Raw genomic sequence first — 14782 nt, 5'->3', positions numbered from 1 at the left:
CCTGCTTGCACTCTCTCTCTCTCTAAAAAAAAAAAAAGGAAAGGAAAGGAAAAAGAAAAGAAAAAAAAAGAAAAAACATTTTGAAGAGATTGGGGATTGGAGAAGCATTGTGGGAAATGAAGTAAGTTGATGTTTCCAACTCACACAAAGAGGAGCGTATTTCATGTAATGTGAAAAATGCCAACCACAGAGGTGACCATATATACACATATTCAGGAGATCTGACAAATTAGTTTTTAACTGGAATACTCAGCCATTAAATGTGTGTTCCTTTTTAGTTAGTTTTAACTCACGATACCCAAAATAACTGGGCAGGAAACCAGGGCCAGGCTGCCTATTCCAGAATAACTTGGGGATCAAAATAAACATACAGATTCCTGGGCCCTGGAGGTGGTACCTGGAAATCCATATTTATTTAACCACTTGCCTCAGATGACTCTCCAGGTTTGGAAACCACTGCTCAGAAACACTTTCTAGGATTCAGTCTGGCAAGGCCACACATTGCAAATTACAGATCTTAACGTTGTTCAGTGTTACAAAACTGAGGTAATGGTTTCTAAGAGTCCAGAGTGAGCCATAAAGCCCACAGGAAAAATAAATAGCACGTTGTAGCAAGTTTCAGGCCAAGAAAATGGGATCCATCCTAAGCCATGGGAAATCGTTCCTTCAAAAGCTCCTTTCTGGTAGGTAGAGAATTCCTGTTACAAACTTGTGTGTAACCATGTGACTCAAGGTGTAGTTGGGGAAAAAGAGGCCCTGAGAGTTACATGGTGCCATGACCTGGTGTCCTGGTGTCGTGACCACCTGGTATTTAGAAGAAGTCCCAGCTTGTCATTCTAGCCAACGCTCTAGCCCACTGCTCCAGCTCCCAAAGGCTTGCGTGACAAACTCCAGACTTGTTGGGTTGACACATACAACCTAGCCCCTGCACCCTACTCCTCACCTCCAGCCACCTCCCCTCCTCATTCCTCAAGATGCCCCAAGTCCCTGTGACCAGCCATGCCATTTCCTTCCCACGGATTCTCCCCCGACAGGAAGGAGAGTCTGGCCAACTTTTGTTCTTCCTTCCCCACTTAGCCTGAGAATCACCAGCTCTGGTCATTATGAGCTGCCGTCAGATCCCAGCGCCCCTCCTCTGAGCTCCCGAGTCCCTGCTATTTACCTGCCTTATGACCGGCTGCACCTGTAACCTTTGAGGTACCTGTCCCCAGGCTTCCTAGACAATGGGCCCCAACCAATAGGCAAATATCATTTGATTTCCTGTCTTCAATACCTAGCATTGTACCTGGCACACAATAGCAGTCTGACAGGGAGTTATAAGAGGTTTACGAAGTGTGAGAGACCTAACTTGATAGAGGCTTACGTGTCCACCATATGTGAGTCAGTAGAGCCAGGAACGAATCCTGACCCTACCACAGTCGAGCTGCATGACTTGAAACAAATCTCGCTGTTCCTCCATTTCTTATTTTTACAGTGACAGTATTAGGTTAGGTCAGTGTTTCCGTGGAGATTTTGATGTACAACCCTCCCAGCCAACACGCAATGTAGATTCACTGAGAATGACTCTGGCACCTAAACCAGCAGTTCTCAAGGTATGTTCCATGGAAGCTCTGGGTGGGGGAGACCCTAGGAAGCTTTCTAGGGTCCAAGAAGTCAAAACTATTTTCATAATAAAATTAAGACATTATTTGCCCTTTTTACTGGTTAAAATGTCTTCTAATGGTTCAAAAGCATGGGTAGGTAAACCCGTTAGGGCCTTAGCATGAATCAAATCAGTGGTACTAAACCGAACTAAGTGATCATATTTGCTGCCACGCACTCGTGGTAAAGAAAAAGCCAGTTCCATGTCAAATCGTCCTTAATGAAGCAATAACACAATCTTTTGAACATTCTGCATGACGAAGCAGGAAGTGCAGAAAGCATTTCCACTGTCTACACAAGGAGGCCTAGGTCAGCTCAAGGAAAAGCACTTTTATGATTGCCTTTGTGAGTCGAATTAGCCACTTTTCTCATGCAACATCATTTCTACTTTAAAGAACCACTGACAGACGGACAACAGTTATTCAGAATTGGATATTTGGCAGACATTTTTCTTAAAAAAAAAAAAAAAAAGACCGAAGTTAACTTGTCACTTCAAGGAAAATAACTGACAGAATTTGTTGCCAATGATAAAACTCAAGCTCTCAAGTGAGAATTGGAATTTTGGAAAACTTGCATCTGCTACTGTGAGCTCATTAGCTTCCCAATTCTTAGAGGCTTTGATGAGAGTGTGGTGATATTGACAAATGTGATTTTGATATTGTATGATGCATTATGGCAATATTCGTAAGATCTGCATAACTCAGCCAGCTAATATTTTCCAAATGACTAATGCACGATAGTTCAAAATGATGGCAAAAGATATTTCAAAGTGCAACAGAGGCCAAAGGATTTGCCCTCAACATTGTAACTGACCTTGGAAAAACTACCACCTAGTGGAGCTTTTGTGAGGTTTAAAAGAACCTCCACAGTGATCTGAAAAGAGCCTGAAAGTGCTTCCTCCTTCTATATTTTCTTCATAAATTTCAACAAAAACCAAAGATCACAATAGAGTGCAGAAAATAGAATCCAGCATTCTTCTCCTAAGTCAAACATTGAAGCGATTTGCAAAAAAAATATAAAGCAATGTCTCTCTTCTCACTAATTGTTTTATTTGGCTAATAGTTATTTTTCATAATAATGGGCTATTTATGCTCACATGTAATAGACTTATATTGCCATTTTAGGCGAATCAAGAAATAACCATCTATTAAAATTTCTCCGGTTTAATTTCCAATACAGTAAATGCCAATAGATAAAAGCTCTCTGGGTCTTCAATCGTTTTTAAGATTAAAAAAGGCTTCCTAAGGCCAAACTGTTTGAGAACTTCTCACTTAAGCCCATGATGAATCAGATTTGCTTTGGGAGCTAAGGAAGCTGAGGCTTCTGGGAAAGCAGCAGCCCTGCCCAGCCTCCCTCATTTGGAGCCACCCCAGGCTGGGAGGGTGGTGGAAGGACCACCCTGTATGCCCTGATGATGGTCCTGGGTGCCTCTGGGAGGGACTGCAGGCCACCCAGCCCCCAGAGCCACCTCCCCCTGGTAGCCTCAAAAGCATCCAGACCTTCATGTGACCCCCACAATAGGCATCTGAAGGAGAGGCTGCAACTCCCTGAGTGGGGGCCACCTTCTCGCAGAGAACTGCCCTGTAACAGCAGTGGGCAGCTGGGGGCAGAGGGGCGAGACATGTACAAGTAGATAAAGGGCCAGCATTCTCCTAGAACTTGCCACCAGCAAAGAGGCACACCTTGTAAGAAACTGCCTGGAAAGTTATAGACGTACAGAAAGACATTTGTCTAAGCTACGAATAAAAATAAAACACAATAGGGGCACCTGGGTGGCTCAGTTGTTAAGCGTCTGCCTTCGGCTCAGGTCATGATCCCCGGGTCCTGGGATCGAGCCCTGCATCAGGCTCCCTGCTCGGCGGGAAGCCTGCTTCTCCCTCTCCCACTCCCCCTGCTTGTGTTCCCTCTCTCGCTGTGTCTCTCTCTGTCAAATAAATAGATGAAATTAAAGAAATAAAATAAAAATAAAACACAATAAAAATAATTTTCAGCCAGCCATGTTAGAGGAACATTCATTCCATTCTCTTGATGGAAAATGATCTCATTAAATCATTGTCATATGAACAGGAAAGCCACAAGTAGCCAAAGATGCAGGGAAAAATATAAAAGTAGGTCAATAATTAATGATAATAATAATAAATATGTTCTACCTTTTGGACCTTTGATGTTAATGTTATCTGTCAGCTTTTAATTTTTTTTTCCTCATTCTAAATAAGGACTCACTTTTGTAGATAAATTTTTATTTGTAATTTTATATTATTTTTTAAAGGAGGCCCTCCAAATTCCTTAAGTTTCAGGCCTTATAATACCCATTTCTACTCCTGCTAAATTTACTTTCCATGTATTCCCACCAAACAAAGCTATTTCTCAAGCTTTACTTTCAATGGTCTTTATTAGAAAAACAGTTTTCTCTTTTATATGTATAATAATATCATAATATTAAGTATTTTTTTTAAATGTTCTAAGCCCTTGAATATTCCGATATACTCTTTGGGGGAGTAAGTCACCCCATTGAGACATACTAACCAACTTGATTTCTCAAAGCCCTTGAGGTTCTGATGATTTTAGGCAGCCAGATAAATCAGCAAGCACACTCATGGCCAGGAATGGAGTGGGAGTGGGGAGACAGGCAGCATTCCGTGGTAAAAGTTAAAAAATAGAAGCTGTCTGTTTTCAGCTACTTTTTAACTAGACCTTATTTATGGGAAAAGCAGAGAAGATGGAGGGAGTGGGCGAGGCTTAGCGAGTGGCTGGGATGGAGGAGGCATAGCAGAAGGAGGATGAGCGACAGCCCTCCTGATTGTTTCTGGCTCGGTTTGTCAGTGTATTTGAAATGATGTTTTTTCAGATATCAGAATGTCAGGAGCATTTCTTATTTAGTAAGAACAAAATCCTGAAAATGTAGAGGCAGGGGCCCTTGAACTTTTTAGGTCATAGAGTTCTTAGGAATTCTGATGAATAGCATGTACCCTCTCCCCAGAAAATACATGCAGACACATGTACACATTTTCAAAGATGATCTCAAAGGTTCTCAGAGCCTCTCCATCTACTATTCATTTATTCCTCTTCCATTCATGCATACGTAAATCAGGCAGACATCCATCCCTTCCCCCATACTTGATTATATAGTGGAGAGAATATGCCATTCACAGCGGCTCTACCCAGAACCTCTTCTCAGGGACCCTACCCTCCAAAGTCCACCTGGTGGGTCCAGGTATGGGCACCTGACCAAAGTCAGCCCAGCAAACCCTCTGTCTCAGGTGTCTGGAATGGAGACACTGAGAAACTGGGTCTCTCTATCAAATGATTGTGATCTCTTAAATTGAAAGGGCATATAGAAAATTTGGGGAGAAATTGAAATTAAGAGACTTGCAGAGAGAGCCAGGAAAATAGAGTGAACATGAAAAGAGGCACAGAGATGGAGAGAGGCCCACCGACCTTCCATGTCCTGTGTGGTGTCTCTTGTGCTTTCTGCAGTTGAGCTCTGTGAATCCTACTAATGCCCATCTCTGACTCCTACTAACTTCCTTAAACTTTAGCTCACAGAGTGAATTGCTGATCCTTGCAAGCAACATCCTGCACTAAGTTCCAGACACTTCACCTGTGTCTTCACAAATGGGTGAGGAGACTACCATTATTATCTCCATTTAGAAGTGAGGACACCAAGGTTCAGAGACCTCGGTTACCCATTGCAATCAGAATAAAATTCCCACTCCTTTCCATCTTTAGCCACCTATATATTCTGATCCTTAACCATGTCTCCACTCCCATCTCCTATCAGACTCTCGATCATGATGCTCCAGTCACACTGAGTTTTCTTCTGGGTCTTGAATTTACCAAACCCGGTCCCACCTCAGGACCTTTGCACTGGCTGTTCTTTCTGCCTAGAACACATATGATTCCCTAACTCAAATATGGCTTCTTCCTGCCTTTCAGCTCAAATATCACCTTTGTAGAGAGGCCTTTTCTGACCATTTCAGAGAAACTGACATCTTCCATCCCTGGTCACTATCAAGTACCCTATATTTTTACAGCACTTAGCACGATACTTGCTTATTGTCTGCCCCCAGCCTCACACTGGAATACACATTCCAAGAGAACAGAGTCCTCATCTGTTCCCTTCACCACTGTTCCCAGTGCCAGGAATTCTGTTTGGCACACACTAGGAGCTAAATAAATACTTGTTGAATAAGTAAACTTGCCCATGTCAAACAGCTAGTAAATGATACCGGCAAAATGTAAAGGTTGATCTGACTCCAGAGGCTTTACTCTTCCCAACCTATTAGCTGCTTCTCATTGTTAAGTCCTGATAAAGATTTTAGCCAGAAGGTTATAAAAGAGTGGTTCATAATTAGAAATCTATAAATCTAGGTTATATGGGAGAGAAATAAACAATGCAGGCAAAGGATGAGAAACATCTGTTTCTGATTATATCATATAAAATAAAATTTATGTCATAAAGTCTGGAGACATATTTAATTTTACCTAATCATTCCTTTTTAAAAGTTGTGTAGGAATTGATGGGTTTTTCTTTTTCAGCTAAAATTCTATTTTAAAAGCACCAGGGAACTTGTTATTTAAAAGTGGCCTGAAGCAAATCCTTTTGCACAGCAAATGATCTTGCCTTAATTTGCATTTTATAAGCTGAGTTTTCTGCACTACAGTTTTGTTTTTTTTTTCAATGAGTTCTAATATGATGCAATTTTCATTGCTGGTTGAGCTGGTTAGGTAGGCTTTGCTTTTGTTTTAAGGATGCGTTTCCAATGCGATCACATACATGTCTAGTGCTGTATATACAAACGTATCCTTGGAGACTCAATTAAGCACAGGGTTGGTACTTCAAGATTATCAGATGTAACGCCTAGCCACACAGACTCCAGATATGGCCTCCCTGAGGTCTTGGTTCCTGGACATCTCTTTCGGATTCTCTTGCACCCTTTTGCACCCCTCCTTCCAGTGTCCTAACATCTTGGAATTCCTGTGGTAGGGCTTCCTGGGCTTCCTGATTGGGAATGCCATGAGAAATGCTCCTTGGGGGCAGGAAGAGAAAATGGACCATTCCTCTCAGGGAGGGCATACCAAGGATCCGAAAAGGAAGAAACCACTTCCATCTACTTACACATGGAAAACTTTTTTTTTTTTTCCCCCTGGATTCACAAAGATACATTGAACATCTTAACCAATCAGGGTTCCCATGGCTGGTCCCATTGCATCTGCTCTGTAATGTGGGGGCATGCAAGCGGCCTTCTGTAAACAGCGCCTCTCAACCACCCGCAATCCACGGACTGAACACGTTTATTGTTTTACCTCTACTCATGTCTAAGTGCTCCAGCTGTGTCTGGTAATTTCCAGTTATTTCTAGATCCCTGGCCTTTCTCCTGGGCAAAACAGACTCTTTTGGACCACCTGAGAAGCTGAGGCTCAAAGTTCTAACCAGGAATTCAGATGATACAAGCATCGTGGATCAAAAATCAATCACCAAAAGTCAGTCCCCCCTCCCTCTTATAAGCTGGTCACTAGTATTTATGGGGGTCCTCAAGACAGGGCTGGACAATGCCCCACACTGGCGGTTGGGGAGACCAGTCCGAAAAAGGAACAGAGGCAATGCCATCCACCAAATGATGCTAATATTAGAAAGCCAGGTGTCCTTCTCTGGGCAAAAAGAGCATCTTAGAGGAACATCATCTCTTCAAGATGGAAGGCACAGTCACCTGACCAGCCGCAAAGTAATGCCTATTAATGTCGAATGTAGTCTAATCCTAGCGTCGCACCTGCATATTCGAGGGGAAACAGCACTTACTGAGTATCTACTGTGTACCTGGGGATCGATTTTTCCACTCAGTTCTCTCTGCAACCCTGGAAGAGGGGTGCATCATTCCCCTTCTATCAATGAGGAAGCAGCTTTAGAGAGGTGAAGCAACCTGTTCCAGAACACACAGTTCCAAACCCAGAGCCAGGACTCCAGTCCAGGCGTGTGGGTGCACACCGTAGGGCTCCTCCTCCTCTCCCCAACCCAGCTGAGGACCGCCATCTTGAAAATAAGCCAAGAGTGGTCATCGCCTTCAATCACACGCCTCACATTTGGTGAGCGCTTACCACAGGTCAGGCATTTTTTCTAAGCATCTCGTTTGTCCTATCTCGTTGAATGCTTGCAACAGCCCCGATGTGCTTAGCTACTTCTAGGGTCATTATTTTATGCTGAAAACACCTGGGTCACAGAGTGGTTAAGGAACTTGCCCAGGGTCCCAAGGACTGTAGGAGAGGCACCTCCTGCTGAAACCAACTATGACTCCCCAGGGACTCGCAGCCATACCTGGTGACTTCTCTCAGTATGTGTACCCTCTTTCTCAAGCTGGTTCCCAACCCACCCAGCAGTGTCCACCCACACCTACCTTCCTCCCCTTCCTCTGAGACTGACAGTCCCCCAGTAGGGGCTGCTGGCCCTCTGGCAGGCTGACCTTCTCCTCTCTAGTTTGTGGCAGAGCAAAGGATCCCAGTTTCCCATCTGACGTGGGCCTTTGGCACCTAGTTCCCAAGTTCCAGGTATAATTGTGGTGTTTCTGTAGATTATTACATCACCCAGGCAAAATGGCTTCTTCAATTACTTAATCCCCCAGGGTTTTTCGCAGAGACAGTAACCTGCCTTGCCAGTGTTCTTCTGGGCTTTAATAAGATCATTATGGAAGGATCCTGGCCCAAAGTTAAGTGCCTAAGATAAGACTATGCTTTTCCTTCCTCTTCTTGCTGAGTTTACCCTTTACAATATAATAGCAATTTAAAAAGACAGTCTCAGAGTCTTCAAATGCTTCTCTCCTCAGGGCAGCCTAGGGGGTGGAAAAGGAGCACTTCAAGAAACAGATACCACACCCTGGCCTGTTGCCTACTTGCTGTGCACTCTTTAGCAGGTCACTTAACCTTTCTGGGCTGCAGTTTTCTCATCTGTAAAATGAGGAGATCTGGGCCAGATGATCTCTCAAGCAAGTCCAAGTTTTCTCTGATCATAATTATTAAACCTTCCTCCTTGAAATATTTAGAAATGAGTATTCTTTGCCTCTGTGAGGCCAGAGCTACTTGTTCCCACCCCAACCTCTGGTGCTTTTAAGAAAATTACCCTGGAGATGCTGTGGAAATGGCCTGGGGCTGCCTTTCCAGAAGAGGGTCAGACACATGACGCATGAGCAGTTGGCGGTTGTGTAGGGCGTGGAGCCGGGGCCCGGGCAGCAGGGGCCTGTCTGCCTCCTCCTGATTTAGCCCCAAGGACTGCAAGTCCCCTGCACTCTCGGCTCTAATTATCTTATTCGTAAAATGGGAATAGGAAGGAGTGAGGGAAAGTTTGCACTAAGCATTTTAAACTGTTTTGACATTACAAAAGCCATGAAAAAATATAGAAAATTTGGGAATAGATATTAGGAAAAAAAGTGATCCAGCACTTCATCTTTCTAGTTCAGTTACTAGTCATTACTAGTTTGGTCTTTCCCTTCATTTGTGTGATCTACCCAGTAACTACATAAGTTTGTGTCTTTTTTTGTTGTTATTGTTTTGTTTCTGGTCTTTTGGACTTAATATTGTCATAAAATTTTGCAGGTTGCTTCACAATCTTTGCAAGCATCCCATGTAATGATGTATTTCTTGTCATTCCATTTGACTTTTGGGTTATTTTTGAACGCTAAAGATAATTGTTTCTTTTATTATTTATAAATATAGGCTATGTTTCATCTTTTTGTGTGTGTGTGTGTATAGATAGATATGTTTGTTTCTAAGGGACTAGATTCTCAAGAATAAATTCTCTAGAATGAAATTACTGCTTTAAAGGATTTCATCATTTTTTCAGCTTTTGGTACATGTTGTCAAATTGCTTTCCAAAAGGGCTACACTGACTTAAGATGCCATCAGCAATTACTCATTTGCTGCATCTTCACCAGAATTGCTTATTATCATTTCAACGTTTTGTAGATTTAATAGGCAAGGCAGTGCCAAATTGTTTCAATTAACTGAGGAAGCCAATCATTTTCCCCTATTTTTTTACTCTTCCCTCTTCACAGGACTAGGAGATCTCGGAGACCCGTCAGTCCAGTCCTCTAACATTTTAAGGCTGGGAGCCTTCAAGAAGGCAGACAGAGAACAAACTTAGAGAGTCAGACAGGATACCCCGTGAAGATGTAAGTAACCTTGTTCAGCATTTTCTGGGTGGAAGCAGAGAGGAAAAACTGTAACAGGTAACTAAAGAATACCTAAAGAGGGGGGCGCCTGGGTGGCTGACTCTTAATTTCGGCTCAGGTCATGATCTCAGGTCATGAGATCAAGCCCTGCGTGGGGCTCCATGTTGGGTGTGGAGCCTGCTTAAGATTCTTTCTCTCTCCCTCTCAAAAAAAAAAAAAAGAATTCCTAAAGAGGGATTCTGGCTAAACTCAAAAGGGATACCCCTCTTCTGTGAGGTTTTGGCAGCTCCATTTATGTACATTGGGAATAAGGCAGTTGCTTTTTCTTCTGCAAGAGGAGCGAATAAGAATTCATTCATGACATTAAAGGTAGAATACTTATTCACACGGGCTGCGTTTAGGAATTGAGACTAATACCTTCCTTAAACACAGATACGGTATAGCAGATTTATTCTGTATCTAGCTGGTATGTCTAAGGTACTTGAACTGATATCCCTACCAACAACCATCTGCCTTGATCAAAAGGTTAGTAAAAACCCATGACCTTCAAAGCGCTGGAGTCTTACCACCGGGGGGGGGGGATTCTCCATCTTTCCTTAAATATACTTACTTCAGTTTTTCCCAGGTCTCTTCACCAAATTTCTCTATCACAAAGGATTGCAGACAGGTGTTGATAAATCTGTACTAGAACACAAAACAAGAGGGAAAATATAAGTAATGAAGCACGAAATCCCCAGTCATAGACATCTGAACAGTTTCTTTTAGGAAAAGTACAAAGGCATCTTCTTAACGAAATGAATTATACTTTTTCCCTGTTTCTTGTGAGTTTATTGGTTTGATAGTTGTGCTTCTTCTCAACTTAGAGAAGTCATTTCCATAGAGAAAACCTAGGAGCTAAATTTGAAATCAGACTAGAATTAGAAGAGGTTCATTGTAATCATCTCCAAAATGGGGAATCGTTTGGTTAGAACAAAGAGTTCAAAAACACAACAGGGGCATGGGGTTCGAGACCGGGACCAGGAAGGGCACTCGCCTCATGCCATGTCGAAAAGGCAGGGAAAGGACAATTCTCTTTTCTTTATAAAAATGAGTCAGGAATGGTGTGTTTGCAGAGGAAGACATCAAAAGTGGAGGAAAATAAAGGGAGAAAAAAACTAACAATAAAGAAAGAGCAATGGGATTAGCAGAGTTTTCTTCCTGGTTTGCTCATTAATCTGCAATCTTCCTACTTTCCTCCTTCAGATAAAAAAATTTTTTTTTTAAATAAGAAGCTTATAAATGCCTCTGCTTGGTGAAGGATAGTACAACCCATGCAGGCCACCCATCTCCACAGCACGGGGACACCTAACCTAGGAGTGTAATGATTGGATTAGATTTGAAAGCACCAAGGGAACTCGGTTTTAAAAAAAAAATCTTCATCAAGTAAAGAATCCTTCTGTCTCGCAAATATCAGGCTCAAAACTTACAAGTTTGGATGTTTATGTATGGGGATTTCTTTTTTTTTTTTTTAAAGATTTTATTTGTTTATTTGACAGAGACAGCGAGAGCAGGAATACAAGCAGGGGGAGTGGGAGAGGGAGAAGCAGGCTTCCCGCGGAGCAGGGAGCCCGATGTGGGACTCGATCCCAGGACCCTGGGATCATGACCTGAGCCGAAGGCAGACACTTAACGACTGAGCCACCCAGGCGCCCCTGTATGGGGATTTCTTAAAGGGAGAGAGGCCAATGCCAGCAGGAAGAAGAGGGGTCTGAGCCCTAACAGCTCTTTCTGGGAACACACTGTACACCCTGCTTGGCTGTGTTTCCAGTTCCACACCAAAATGAAGTCTTTTCCCTTCACTCCATCTCGTCCTGGCTCCACCTGCCCCCCCCCACGTGTGACTCATTTAAAAGGCCACACGGTAGCCTGGCATTCAAAACACTCTCTCGAACCATCAAAATCTATGTCTCCATTGTCCCTACCGCGGCTGCCTTTGGCTTACCCAGATGCCTTCCCCCTCTCCCCAGATACAGATGGCCCTTCTCTGATGGTGTTTCCTTCCTCATTGCTCAGTCACTCCGTGGCAAGTCTTGGCTCCATTGTTGCCTTGTCTCTAGAACCGGTCCCGCTTCCTTCACCGGATACTGGCCGGCATTCGCTGTGTCCCAGACTCTCACCTTCTGTGTCCCTATTACCACAGGATTGTTATGTTACCACATCACATGTGCACACACATATTTCCTATTTATCTATCTACATAGCCATCTATCAATACACCTACCCATACACACTCACACACACTCACATCATTTTTGCATATCGTTTTTTCCCCTCTCCTCTGCTAAATTGTAAGTTCCTTGGGGTCAGGAAGTAGGTATAATTTATCTGTATTGCAGCTAAACTGGCCAGATGATATCTGGCACATAGTAGGTATTTAATAAATACTTACTGAACAAATAAGTACTGAATTGAAGCTTTGAGTTTGAAAGCATGAAAATGTTTAAATATCTCCAGGCATTTAAAATCAATTCAATGTTAACAAAGATAGCAACTGTTTATCCTAGCAATGTTTGCAAGAGAGTGCCGAGGCCAACGTAAATATCATGCCCGCTGCCTAAGCCTCCTAGTGTGTGACAAAGGAAAGCAAGGCGCAGGGGTATCAGCTGGTGAGTTATAACCACATGGGATCACGTATCTCAAAATTTAATGAGTTTAGGGTCAGTGGGACATGTACTCTAGGACCAGCATCAGGTCTTTGGCATTCAGTGGTCTCTGAAGTCAGTGGCGTAGGTAACCATTTGGGGGCTCTGAACATATAGGTCGGAGGGCAACGCCCTCACCCTCTGCTGGTTATAAATACGCTTTCTCCTGAATATTAAAATCACGGGACTTTCTCCACCCCTGGAGAGAGCAAAAAAAGAGGCAGCTGACAGGCTGGTCCTGCATATGGGAGAGATCTTTTGTACTTGCTACTCACACACCAGTTCACGGGGATTCTCACCAAGACACACTCCTTATACGTTTGAGGGCCTGACTGGAATGGGCAAGAATGACAAACAGCTCCCAAATTCTCTAACACTCGGGAACCAACACCTTTAAACTAGTTACATCATCAGGCAGGTAGGGACCCTCACTGGCTAGTGGCACCCAGATCTTTTGAGGACTACTGGAGAGTAGCTGTGGTACCTTTAAGAAACATCAGTGTTCAAAAGAAGCAATTGTTTCCTTTTTAGAAAAAGTCAGAAAATGTTAAGTTTAGCTAAGTATTTCTCCTGCAAAGATCACTTTGCACGTTCCATATCTAATCCTGCTCCCGGGGCCTGCCATCTGTTGGCTGGGGGGGTGGGGCCCCAGAACATAATCCAGCCTCAGTGAGCCCAGAGAGGGGGTGGGGCTTAGAGGAAACAGCTTGCGCTCGGAGCCAGATGGCTTTCTGTCTCTGTGCCTTAGAGCTTCGTGGCTTTGGGGAAATCACCTACCCTCTCTGAGCCCAGGCGGCTTAAGAGCCAAACTGAACTAATAGTGCTTACTCTTACAGTACTACTGCTGGGGTTGTAGAGGAATGCTGCCGGCTGCTGGCCAGCCCCACATTTTACCAGCTGTTTGACCCCGCACCTTCCCCAAATCTCATTCATCCTCAGTTGTTTCATCTGGAAAATGGGGATGAGAATGGTCCCTTCTTCATTGGTTTGAGGTGAGGATTAAATGAGATCGTAGGTATGAAGCACTGAGCACATAGCAAATGCTCGGGAAACGATAGCCATTTTTCTTCGAGAATGTGCATTTTGAGCAAGAGGTGCCCCACGCGTGGATGCCGATGGGAAGGGAGGACAGAGGACGCCGGGAGGCCCTTACCATGTTGCTGCAGCGGCTGCCTTCAGGCAGAAGCCGTCTTGGGGGAGCACCAAGCTCCTGACCGACACGTCAGCCCCCAGGCATTCAGAAGAACGCCCGGCATCTCCCGAAGCCTGTCTTGTAGCATCTGGGCGTCCACAGGGAAATCAGGAGCTGAGCACTGGCCTTGAAGCAAGGAGCTAACCATTGAGTCCTTAGTCACCGAGGGAGTCAAAAGTCAGGCTGCCCCCACCAGCTAATGCGTGGGGCCCGCTGCCAGGTTCCCCTCGGGGTGCACCTCCCTGGTGCTAATTCCTTGGGGGTTCAGCCTGAAACTTGAACCTCTCCCAGAGGTGCCAACATAACAGCACCGTACCTGCAGCCTGGAGCCTCCAGGGCCTGGAGCCCGCATAAACCCGCAGAGCACTTCCTACCTGTAGGGGAAGGCTCGGAGGGCGAGCACATCCTGATCCTGCCGGCTCTGGGGCTTCCTTTTGCTTCCCACCTAATCTTGCTGCAAATTCAGAAACTCACTTTGCTCCCTCTCCCATTCAATCCCCCCGCAGAGAGGTTGGCATCTCATTCTCTATGACGCATTCTTTCCTAGCTTGGCTGAAGGGGGACGCCGGGATTCCTGAAGCCCAGGAAGCTTTTGCAAAGTCGTTCATCCTTTCATTTGACAGATCACAGTCAGTCACCTTCCTGTGTGATGTCACCATGGTGAGCACCTCCAGAGTACAGAGGCAGAGGTGTGGGCTATGCTCCCAGGTGGCCAGCCACAGAGCCCTCTGCCCCCAGAGCACTCTTAGAACCCTGAACTTGACTTTCAGGATGCCCCTGGGATCCTGTTGGAAGACTGCCTTGCAGATGAAATTGCCTTTTGAGAGGTCTTTTTAGTTCTTCTTTAATTAAACCTCCTTGGACGTGGTCCAAAGATGGCCTGCCTTGACCAGAACTTGACTCTATGATGTTAGAATGTGAGACTCCCTGGTGCCTTAAAGCCTTACCTTCCTCCCCATCCGCACTCCATTCAGGCTCTGGTAACCTATCTCCTCGGGGTCTATTTCCTCAGTATTGTGATCAGAGGTAAGGAACCCGGTCCCCAACCATGTCCAGTGAATGGTGCCTACAGCACCTCTAACAGACATGCCGGCTTTGGTGTAAAAACA

At 44.4% G+C, this 14782-nt stretch overlaps 1 long non-coding RNA gene across 1 annotated transcript in view; it reads right to left on the bottom strand.

Annotated features, from left to right (window-relative positions):
• The window catches only part of LOC115937444 (uncharacterized), a 28837-nt gene extending 14342 nt beyond the window's left edge, over positions 1-14495 (bottom strand). Inside the window, exons 1-3 of the long non-coding RNA XR_014143742.1 lie at positions 13635-14495; positions 11782-11967; positions 10411-10484 (exon numbers count right to left, since the gene is read on the bottom strand). This is a non-coding gene — a long non-coding RNA (uncharacterized LOC115937444). The remainder of the gene's footprint in view (positions 1-10410; positions 10485-11781; positions 11968-13634) is intronic.
• Positions 14496-14782: the final 287 nt, after the last annotated feature.

Source organism: Leptonychotes weddellii, chromosome 3 (assembly GCF_054177405.1).
Source record: "Leptonychotes weddellii isolate Sample4059 chromosome 3, ASM5417740v2, whole genome shotgun sequence".
NCBI classification, from domain to species: domain Eukaryota; kingdom Metazoa; phylum Chordata; class Mammalia; order Carnivora; family Phocidae; genus Leptonychotes; species Leptonychotes weddellii.
Note: the sequence above shows the minus strand (reverse complement) of the source record. Positions and strands in the feature narration are given on the sequence as shown.